This window comes from Callithrix jacchus, chromosome 13 (genome assembly GCF_049354715.1).
Source record: "Callithrix jacchus isolate 240 chromosome 13, calJac240_pri, whole genome shotgun sequence".
Classification (NCBI taxonomy): domain Eukaryota; kingdom Metazoa; phylum Chordata; class Mammalia; order Primates; family Cebidae; genus Callithrix; species Callithrix jacchus.
The window spans coordinates 14,842,042-14,854,165 of record NC_133514.1 but is presented as its reverse complement, the minus strand read 5'-3'; positions in this window follow the sequence as shown (position 1 = coordinate 14,854,165).

Below are 12,124 nucleotides of genomic sequence, written 5' to 3'. Positions count from 1 at the left end.
GTGATATGGTTTGGCTGTGTCCCCACTGAAATCTCATTTTGTAGTGTAGTTTCCATAATCCCCACGTGTGATAGGAAGGAGCAGGTGGAGATAATTAAATCATGGGGTGGTTTGCCCTGTTCTCATGATAGTGAGTTCTCACGAGATCTGATGGTTTTCTGAAAGGCTTCCTGTTTCACTGGGCACCCACTCTTTCCCTTTTCTCTGCCGCCCTGCGAAGAGATGTCTCCTGCCATGATTGCAAGTTTCCTGAGGGCTCCCCAGCCATGCTGAACTGTGAGTCAATTAAATCTCTTTCTTTTTAAAATTGCCCAGTCTCAGGTATGTCTTCATAGCAGCCTGAGAATGGACTAACATGCCCAGTCTTGGATATTTCTTTATAGCAGTGTGAAAATGGACTAATGCACTATTTTTGATAGAAGGGGAGTAGCTTTGCAAAAGGTTTAGGTGCGTCTTTAGTGTAGCTGTTGACTTTTTCCCTCAGTGAAAACCACAGCCTTTATCCCTGTTTAATTGGTGGTTGTTTATGTGGCTAGGGGATCCTGTTCATGCCACTCTAACCTCTTACCCCACTCTTTCTCTCTCACTCCATACCCAGCAGGGGAGGCTCTAGTTTGTTCCTAGACTGTGTGCCACTGGGCTGAGGGTGGGGACTGTGAGCAGGGCTGGGCTGGAGGCACAGCTGCTCTGGCTCTGGGCCTTGGCCCTGCCTGGGTTGCTCTGTGCCACTCTTCTCTCCCCTCATGAGGCTGGGGTAGTTAAGCATTTGGAAGGGTGTCTCCTCCACAGACCCCCACTGAAAAAGATGTTCTAGAAAGCCCGTGCAGTTTACTTCAGCCTGCCTCCAGTCCTGGTAAAGGAGAGCTCATTGTTCATGATGGACAGGCCAGGTTGCAGGGAAGGAGGTGAGGTAAGAATAGAAACTGGGTCTTTGCTGTCTCTCAGAGCCCCACAGAGGCACCAGTGCCACAGCAGTGGGTGTCCTAAAGCATCCTATGGTCCTGGGTCTTTGTCACAGACAGATCAGCGTAAGTGTGATGTTAAGAAGACTGCAATGTGGGAAATGGTTCTCTCCAAAATTCTTAAGTACCTGACCGCCTTCAGAAGTACTCTACGGAGCAGCACTAGCACCTGGGCAGTCACTGGGTGGGCAGTACTATCTGTCTGCCTTTCAGGGCATCTCATCACTCACTCATTCCAGAAGCTGGCAGGATGTAGCTCAGGTATCCACTGTGATGGACTTGGTGACCTTCTGATCTTCTGGTCCCACAGACTTCTCTCCATTGAAGTCTCCTCTATCTCTCACCACTGCCTCACCTTTTGACACAGGGATCTAGCTCTTCATTTTGACCCTGAAGACCCTGGTCAGAGCAGGCATGGGCAACCAGAGTGACCTAAGAATGCTTGACTCTTGATATTATGGCCTGTTTTGGGATCTGTTGTCCTGGAAAGAGGTGTGAATGGTGCTGTGAAGTCCACTCAGACTCCCAGACTGCTCTGTCCTGGAGTGAGGGAAAGGGCGGTGGTGAAGCTAGCTCCAGGCCACATGCAGGTATGCAGTGTCCTCCCTGCACTGACCCCCTCATTGCCTGCATTCCTCTCCTGCAGGAGGACATCCTTTGGACTCTGGCCCCTTTGACAGCTGGGACCTACTCTCTTTTCTCATCCTTACCTTCAGATTCGGATTTGTTTCTATAATCTCTTTGTCTTGATGTCTGAAGCTTTCCTTGGGGACAGTGGTGGTAGATGTCTCTTGACTGGGGACCCACACATGGATGTATCTCCTGTTCTTGAACCTGCCCTTCCACATCCTTGCTTAGCCGTGGCTCCACCGCTATCCTGGTCCCCTTGCCCAGGAGGAAAGACCCAGGGCAAAGATACAAATTCCTCTAAATTAATTTGTGAATCTGGTGGGGCACGGTGGCTCAAACCTGTAATTTCAGCACTTTGGGAGGCTGGGTAGAATCACTTGAGGTCAGGAGTTTGAGACCAGCTGGGCCAACATGATGAAACCCATCTCTACTAAAAAAATACAAAAATTAGTTGGGCGTGGTGGTGGGCATCTGTAATCCCAGCTACTTGGGAGGCTAAGGTAGGAGAATCACTTGAACCTGGGAGGCGAAGGTTGCAGTGAGCTGAGGTTGTGCCACTGTACTCCAGCCTGGGTGACATAGCGAGGTTCTGTCTCAAAAAAAAAAATTATGAATCTAATGCAATTTTAATCAAAATCCTAGTGATTTTTTTTTCTTGGGATGTGGCAAGCTAATTCTACCTTACTAAAATTGATCTAGTAGACGAAGTGGTTAAGACTAGTCAAAAGTTTTTCAAGACAAAAATATTATGGGAACTTGTACTGGAAAGTCAAAGTATCCTAGGAAGCTATGGTTTTTTGCTCATAAAATGGAGGAAAAGATGCTTTCTTGCAGGAGTTTTTGAAAAGATAATAAGGCATAATATATAAAGTCCGTGGGAACTGATAAGTGGCAGTGGAGGTTATTTTATTCTTGACGTAACTTAGATAAATGTGTGGGGTTGGGGGCACAGTGAAAGCAGCACCTGCCTTCTCATGTCTGCTGCTGAACCAGGAAGGGCTTCTGGATGGGAAAGGGGAAGTGTCTGGTATGGGACCCAGAAGAGAAGGAAAAAACTCTAAGCACCCCCAGCTGACTGAATGGACCCCCTCTTGGCCAAGAGGACCCCAGAGAAACCTTGGAAGTTTCATTCCCAGCCATGACGATGGGAGGTTGAACATGCCTCGTTGTCTCCCAACCCTCGATAACCGCCGTTAGGCTTTCTTCCCTAAGGGCTGAACAGAAACCAGCCCTTTCAAAAGACTGCACCGCTGAGTTCAACCAACCACCTGGTGCTGCTCCTGCCTCTGGCAGTTTTAAAACGACCCCTGATTCTCTCCTGAAGAGAGACCCTGGACCACGGGGTGGTTCTGCCCAGTTTAGGGAGGAAGTGCAGTGAGGGTTTTCATGTCCTCTGCTTCACCTTTGACATCGGAGGTGTAAAACTACTCTTGTGTCATGCTAAGGCTGCAGTTTTTGAACGTGGTCCCATAGGGAAGCATGAAGCTCAGTTGCACATGAGCATGCTTCTCCTCATAAATATTCAAGGCTCCTCCTGTAGCTTATTGAATATGTATGTTTGGCTGCCTAATATAGCATGAATCTGTCTTACGGATGTTTGTGGGGTTATGGGGGTGAGCACAGTAAAACGCCCTTGAAGTTCCTATTTCTGGCTTCTGATTGTAAGCTATGATTCCCAGCCCACATGTTGCAATATTTTATGAGAATCAAAGCTCTCCTTTCTAAATTATGAACCTCGTCATTCTTCCACTGATACAGAGCACATCGAAGGGCTAAAGTAGCAGCTACAATTGTGCTGCTGATCAAGGACACGTGTGGTTGAGGGCCTTTTAAATCAGTCAGGAACTCACTGATACGTGTTGTGTTACAGGGTGGATTCCCTAGTGGTTTGATCGTGAGTAAGTTACTTAACCTCTTTAGACCTTTCTTCTCTAATATGGAAAGTGTGAATTAATAGCTACCACCTATAATATTGCTGGAAGCAGCAAATGGTAGTATATGTAAAGCATTTAGCGATCTGCTTTTTTGTTGAACTCTCTGGACAATATCTGGGTGCCCTATAATTTAACTCAATTCTAACGCTACCAGGATTTAGCAGACCCAGCAAGACTGCCCCCCATTTCAGATGCCAGTTGCAAGTGGTGGGTCCTCCCCAGATCACCTACAACTTCTGTCTGACTTGGCTACAAATTGGGGGTTTCTACAACACCCTCCTTAGATTGGATAATTTGCTCTAACGGCTCCTAGAACTCGGGGAAACACTTGCCTTATGTTTACCTGTTTGTTATAAAGGATACCCCTCAGGAACAGCCGAACAGAAGGGATGCACAGGGCAGATTTGGGCCAGTATGCATGGAGCTTGATGATCTCTCTGGTTATGGCACATTCCTAGCACCTGGATATGTTCACCACGCTGAGAGCTCATCCTGTCTTGCTGTTCCAGAGCTTTCAACAGAGGTTAGTCTCCAGCACCCTCTCCTTTTTTGGAGGTTGACTGATGGGGCTGAATGTTTCCATCCTCTACTACTTGGTCTTTCTGGCGACCAGCCACATCCTGAGGCTCTCTAGGGGTCCCACCTTAAGTCACCTCATTAGCATGAACTCAGGTGTGACTGAAGACACTCCTCTCACTCTAGAAATTTCAAAGGTTTGAGGGACTTTGTGCTAGGAACCAGGAACAAAGACCGAATATATTTATTGTTATCTCGCAGTGTATTGCCTGGCACACAGGGAGTACTCCATGAGTGGAGGCAGTGGTTATTTTGGAGGCAGATAGTTGGTTTGGCTGCACTTTGCAGGAAAAGGGTGACTGAACCAGGAAACTGAGGGCTCTTGTGGTCCAGATCTAAAGCAAGAGCTCCAGGTTGAGTGAGGAAAGAGGTAAGAACAAGACGGGAGATTCATAACATGCAGATACCCAGGGAGATGGGAATGATTCTCTTAATATTCCCAAGTGCACTAGTAGTCATCCACATGGCCTTCAGTCTGTTCTGGAAGCAACCTCAGAACCATATGGGCAGGAAATTTTGGGCCTAGAATATCTGGGACATGATCTATAAGGATAGCGGGCTGGTTCTCTGGACTTGTAATTCCTTGCCATATCCAAGGTGAGGCTCCTGAATGTCAAGGTAGCATGCAGGGCCTTTGCCTGCCTGAGCTGAGGACTCTATGGCTTGTCTGGACAGCTTCTAACTGCAGCAAACTAGAAAAGGACACTTGTCCATCAGAGTTGTTTTTCTTCATTTTCCGTAGAGTCTTTCTCACGTGATTGCAGTCCAAAGCAATGCCTGGGGACCTTGTGCCTGAAGCATGAGGATCTTGACTTTCTGGCTTTGTCCTCGTGTTCTCTTTAGGCACACTGTGACAATGAGAGGATATCTCTTCTAAAAATGGATGTGAATTCTTTTTAAACCTCGAAGTTCCCCACCATCTACACAGGACTGAGCTTGGAGAGGAGAGTTCTTTTCTTCCCTTAGGAAATCCTTATCATAGAGTGGCAGGAACCCCCCTGCCCTTCATGTGGGTGGCAAGCAGTGATAAAATCAGCGTCTCTTCAATCACCAGCTAACAGGGAGCAAGGGGATTAACTGGTGCTCGTTTTGTAAGTCATTAAAAAATACGTTACCAGGATGAACTCTGGGAGGAAATTTTATGGAAGCAATATTTACTATTTGAAGAATTTCAATTCTGAGTCCTAAAAGAGCCTCCCAAGCATCAAGACTGGAAGTAGCTGCAAAAGGAATAATAACTTTCAATATTGGTGTCCATGTTTTACTGGGGCTGGGTCTCTCATTGGCTTCCTCATCAGAACGTAAAAACATGAGATTGTCTCAGCTTTCTTACAGTGTCACAAAATTAGGGACTACTTAATATTGCTGAGCACAGGAGACTGACAGTGCTTGCTTTGGGAACTGGCACCTGGTGTAGTGGCCATAACACTATGTTCAGGGATGCCCTTAGTCTAGATATTCTGCCATGCTTCTAAAACTGTGTGCATCCACGTATGTTTATTGTGGCATTGTTCACAATAGCAAAGATCTGGAACCAACCTAACTGCCCATCAGTGACATACTGGATAAAGAAAATATGGCATATATATACCATGGAATACTATGCAGCCATAAAACAGGATGAGTTCATGTCCTTTGCAGGGACATGGATGAAGCTGGAAACCATCATTCTCAGCAAACTAACACAGGAACAGAAACTAAACACTGCATGTTCTCACTCATAAGAAAAGGGAGTTGAACAGTGAGAACACATGGACACAGGGAGGGGAACAGTACACACCTGGGCCTGTTGGGGGATGGGGACAAGGAGGAGGAATAGCATTAGGAGAAACACCTAATGTAGATGATGGGGTGATGGGTGCAGCAAACCACCATGGCACATGTATATCTAGGTAACAAACCTGCATGTTCTGTAAATATACCCCAGAACTTAAAATACACATCTATATGTATATATCTCTATCTGTCTATCAATCTATCTCTGTGTGCTTTGATTTCAGGATGTTAGAACATTATCAGAAGTGGGTAGTTAATATGCTTTTGGAGAAAAACCATATTAAACATTTTACTAGAAGCTTTATTATACAAAGCAGAGAATTTGAAAAGCCACACTGTAATTTAGGATAGCATTTGAATATTTTGCATTGTAGCAAGTTTCTCTTCTTTGCAAGAAGTGAGTTTGCTGTGGGGAGAGAAGAAACGTTATGCTGGCCCTGGACAGCTGGAAACTGAGCAGGTGCTAATTGCACTGTGCCTCAGTTTCCTCATTTGTAAAAGAAACATACTCTGGACTTTAAAAGTTGGCTGTGAAGAGTAGGTTAGACAGGTGTGTAAAGTGCCTATCACAAGGAGGTGTTTGAAGCCACCTAATACATGCCCTGGTTGCTGACCCTTTGCTCAGCTCTTGGTTCCACCTTTCGTAGCTTCTCGAATCTCAGGTTATCTCCTGGTTTAGACCATTTGCAGGGATCCAATCTCTCCACTTTGCTTTATTGCTGGCTCTTTGTCCTGTTCTGAATTTTGCTTCCTACCCAACTTTGGGTCCCACCATTGCCCTGACCTTTCCTAGCTCCCTGCGTGCTCCTTGTTAGGGGGAGTGGGTCCTGCTCACTCCTCAACTTTTCTTCCACCCATCCCGTGAAGGAGTGAGTAGCTTAATCTGATGGTGAATCTGAACAAAATAAACTGGTAGGCTCAGCTCTAAGACTCGTTTTATCATTTGGGATGAGCTGCCTCCAGGGAGCAGCAGTTTCCTTTAGCGAAAATTTTTTATGTGAAAAATTTGCAAATCTCTAAACTCCACTGAGCCTCAGTTTTCCTTCTGTATGAAAACAGGAAACAATAGAATCGACTTCATGGTTCTGTTGGGAGCATTCCATGAGTCAGTGTATGTACAACATTTGGAGCAATGCCTGCCCTGGTAGGCCACAGCTGAGTGTTGGCTAACTGTACATAGCAGTGTATTCAGAGCTTGCCCAGGGAAGGTGGAGAAGAGCATCACTTGGGCACTTCAGAGACCCATTCCTTGGTCCTCCTCCTCTACTGGTACCCTTAAGAATGGCTTCAGAGCCAGGGCCCTCCTGACCAACCCCCAGCACCTGCCTTGGTCATGCTTCCCATGTACGTCCACTTAATCCACGTGTGTTACTTTTCTAGTCTTCAGATAGAGTATGATCTCTGCTGGAGGAGAAGGGAGCAAAATGAAATTGGAGTATTTGCCTCCTCCTCTCATCAGTTACCATCATCCCATCCCCCGAGACCACGGGCTGCCTCCTACTCATTCATGTTATTAATTCAAAGAGTGCTAGGATTCTCCATCTGTGTTTTTCCCCAGCTTTCAAAAACTTTTGCCTGCTTTGGATTTCAACCTTCAGGAATCGTTCTTGCAGATATGAACCACTGGTTGCTAATAATCTTTGGTCATTGATTTTCCGTTGTTTCTTAGTAGCCTCTTTTGAGAGCACCCCACCCCTTTTAACCCTTCAATAGCTATTTACTATCCGATCCCCTTTCTCATTTGGGAAATCTTTATTGACCAATGGCTATGGGCTGGGTGTTTATGGGAAGGTAAGATAACTAACTGCCCCAGAAGGATTTGTAGTCCAGTGGTGCTTAAACCGTGCTCCACAGTGCCCTATGTGCCCTCTAGAGGCCCCTCAGAAGTCACCCATAGAGATTCTGTGTGTGTGTGTGTGTGTCTGTGTGTGTGTGTGTGTGTCTGTGTGTGTGTGTGTGTGTGTGTGTGTGTCGGGGGTTGGTTCTGAGTGGGTGGGGTCTTACCCTACTCCCAGTGTCAGTCCAGAACTGCTTTGTTTTCCTTTCTTTTGCATATTGAGCTTCTGAGTAAGATTTCATCCAAAGAAAGGATTGCACTGTTAAAAAAAAAAGTTGAAAAACCATTGACCTAATTTTTTCCACTGAATTTCTTCGACATGGCTTTTTATAGTGGTTTGACCCTCCCAGCTTGTGTTTGGCCAACAGAATGACAGAGCTATCTGGCCAATGTCTTGACACCAGTCACCTACAGACTCAACCAGAGAGGACCTCTGAAGCTGTCCCTTCAGCAAGTGACGCTTACCTTTTGTATTGGAGAAAAATGTTTTGTGGTCAAGTTTAGTATTATTCGCAATAGTAAGTAAATAAAGAATTTGTTGGGGGGAGGTACCACACATAAATTGACTCTGAAGGCAGTCTCAAAAGAGTTTCAAAAATATTTTAGGCAGTGTCAACACTATTGAAATACACTTATGGCCCCTAAAAATACTAGAAGCTCTAAAATAAGCTCTAAGTTGTTTTGTAGGACCTGTAATATCAAACTCTAACTTTCCAAAGGACAGGGGACTGGACTTTGCTTTAACTTTGTGGTGCGTTTGTTATGGCAAAAACCCAGGGATCTAGGATAATCAGGGGCTGATGGCTCAATCACTGATCTATAGAGATGCATCTAACATAACCAATCAATACCTGGCTCATTCTGTTTTTATAAAGATATTTAAGCAATTCACATGTTTGCATGATCATAGAGCATTTCTGGAAGATGTTCTAGCATGTTAGCTTCATACAGCAAGTCTTATGTTTTTATTATTTGTTCACTAATGTGGTCAAAGGTGATGCCTGGCATGTAATACATTTTTAATCGCTATGCATTTAATCTGCGAACTCACAAGAAAGTGGTATGTGAGTCCTATACCTCTAAGTAGGACTAGAGATTGGTGAAACTATTATTTTTCAATTTATATCCACATGTGGCATTTATATGAAGAGGGCAGGAAGACTATCTGCTTTACTTTGTATTTGCTTACAGAGAGGAAGAAATTTCTGCCTTTGCTTTCACTGCTATCCTTGACCTTATGACTCCTCAATGGACCACCCAAACCAAAAAGGAATGCACAATCTGGCTGGTTGTTCTTGGACTACGTATTCTTAGTGGGGAAGATTCCACTCTTCTCACTCATTTCCCATCTCCATTGCTTTATGATCAGGGCCTCCCTTCGAGAAGAAAACCTGGTTATGACTGTACTCTCATTTTCAGCTTTTTCATTAGTGTCTGGTTCATGGGGCTAGAGGCATGTAAGTGTTGAAATTTGTTCTTGTCTTAGTTTATTTGGGCTACTGTAACCAAATAACGTAAATAGGTGGCTTATACACAACAGAAAATATTTCTCACAGATCTGGAGGCTGGGAAGTTCAAAAGCAAGGCACTGGCAGATTTGGTGTCTCGTAAAGGCCCATTTTCTGGTTCATAGGAGGACATGTCCTCACTGGAAACTTATGCAGTAAAAGGGACAAGAAAGCTATCTGGGCTGGAGTTTTCGTCCCCTTCTCCCTCCTCCCTACTCAGGTAGGCTTAGGTCACATACTGCTAAGGGGAAGGGGGTGGGATCAGTGGTGTGCTGAAGTTGGCTTGTACAGGTTTCTGAGAACTGACTGTGCACATCTCTTCCCAACAGTGTGTTTAGCACCACCATGTTGCTAGCTTGAATTTGGCCATTGTGGGAGACTTTACATCCCCACAATTGACAAAATGCCACAGATCATGTGGTTATATATATTTATTTCCTGGGTAATATATATATATATTACTGCATGATCTGTGGCATTTTGTCAATTTTATATATATATAATATATATATATTATATATATAATTATTGCCAATGAGTTCTCTGGGGGAAAAATAATATCTATATTACATAATATAGATATAAAATTATCTATATAATATATAGATTATACATATTTATATAATAGATATATATCTATATTGTATATATTATATATATTTATATTGCATATATATATATTATATATATTTTTCCCCCCAGAGAACTCATTAGCAAATATTCTAACAAATCACTAGATAGGATTCAAACCCAGGAGGTTTGACTGGAGAGCATTTTGGCAAAGATGGATGCTTCCAGGTCAAAGTATTGATAATAGTATTAACAGATTTCTTACATGTGAGCCACTTTTATTTGGCTATTTTGTTACTTGTAGCCAAATGTGCCCCGATTTATTTTTAGCACTTTCTCATAGGATTGTTGTGAGGGTTAAATGAGATGATGCATTTGGACCAGTCAGGGCAGGGCTTTACATGGTAGATGTTAGCACTGCCGTGAAGGAACACATAGCAGAGATTTGGTCCTAACATCATTGCAGTCACCTACTTCTAAATACTTCTCTACTTTCGCAGAAGCCAGTGAGTGGCAAACTATGTTATCTCTACTTCATCTCTCTTCCACAGTCTGCAGCCCAGGGTAAAAGATAGATGAGTTAAAAAGAGAAGTCGTCAGAATAATCCAGTTGTGTTAGTCTACAAACCAGTTATGCTACTTGCAACCTCCACGAAAACAGAGCTTGAACAATTGCAAACTTAAATGTACCTTAGGATGCCCTCCCACCCTGCACCTGCCCTCCCACCCTGCACCTGCCCTCCCTTTTCCAGCCTCTCTGGGGATTTGGGAGTAAGGCCAGAGTCATGCCGATTGAGCCTGAATTGTGACCAAAATGGCATCTGTAGCACATGACGCCATCTGGCAAAACCCAAATCAAATTTTAAGAGATAGGGCACTATTGAAGTGGTGCCATTGGTCTGGGGTAATACGTGAGGTTCATGGTCTCACGCCAAGGAAACTGAAGATACAGACACACAGGGAGTGGGTTTTAGAGTAGAAGCTTAATAGGTGAAAGAAAGGAGAGAGGTTCTTTGTGCAGAGGAAGGAGCCTCTTGCCAGGTTTGGGGCAAGAGTTGGTTGGTTTTATAGATGAGCTTGAGGAGGTAGAGTCTCATTTACATAGGGCATAGAGGATTGGTTAGACCAAGTGTGCTATTTACATAGTGCTGGAGGAGGGTGGCCATCCCACCCTAATCTTTTATTATGCAAATGAGGTTGTTACCTGGCCCAAGCCAGGTTACCAGCACAAGTGGCAACAAAGAAAAGGGAAGGGAAAACCTCCCGGAATATACCTGACTTCCAGGTAACCCTTTTTTTGTTTTTTTTCCTGAGACGGGAGTTTCACTCTTGTTACCGAGGATGGAGTGGAATGGCGCGATCTCGGCTCACCGCAACCTCCGCCTCCTGGGTTCAGGCAATTCTCTTGTCTCAGCCTTCTGAGTAGCTGGGATTACAGGGATGCACCACCATGCCCAGCTACTTTTTTGTATTTTTAGTAGAGACGGGGTTTCACCATGTTGACCAGGATGGTCTGGATCTCTTGACTTCGTGATCCACCCGCCTCGGCCTCCCAAAGTGCTGGGATTACAGACGTGAGCCACCTCGCCCCGCCAGCCCTTTTTTTTTTATTGGTACAGCTGCTGGCATTTATCTATGCAAGCTTCCAGCTTGCTTATCTATGCCTGCAGCTTGATTTTTCAGGCTGCTTTTTGTTAGAAAAGAAATGATTTTGGGCTGCTTGCTCTTAAAAAGAAATTCCACCGAGAGCTCTTTTATTTTTAATAACTGCCTAAATAATTTCTTTTTCTTTCCGCTCCCCTCCGCTCTCCTATCCTTCCCTCCCCTTTCTTTGCAGCTGTGTGGTCCCTGATCTTCTCTAACCATTGCCCTCATGACCTATCGCCATGGTTTTGGGTAACTTTGTATGTCCTGCCCTGAACACATCCAACATTTTCATGTGTCAGACTTCTAATAGCACCTTCCCCTGCTCCCTGCCTGTACACCTGAAGATCCAAGTGTATTCTGGTCCTTGTGCATATCTTGAATGCAGCCCCTGCACACCCTATGTCCTATCTACCATATCTATTATTTTTTTGCAGTATAGTTTCTATTTTATTTTTTAAAGTGAGGATTATATATATATTTTTAAATGAGATTCTTTTTGTTTTTGTTTTTTTTTTTTTGAGCTGGAGTCCGGCTCTGCTGCACAGACTGGAGTACAGTGGCACAATCTTGATCTCGGCTCACTGCAACCTCTGCCTCCCTCGTTCAAGTGATTCTCCTGCCTCAGCTTTCCAAGTTGCTGGGACTATGGGTGCCTGCCACCATGCCTGGCTAATGTTTTGTATT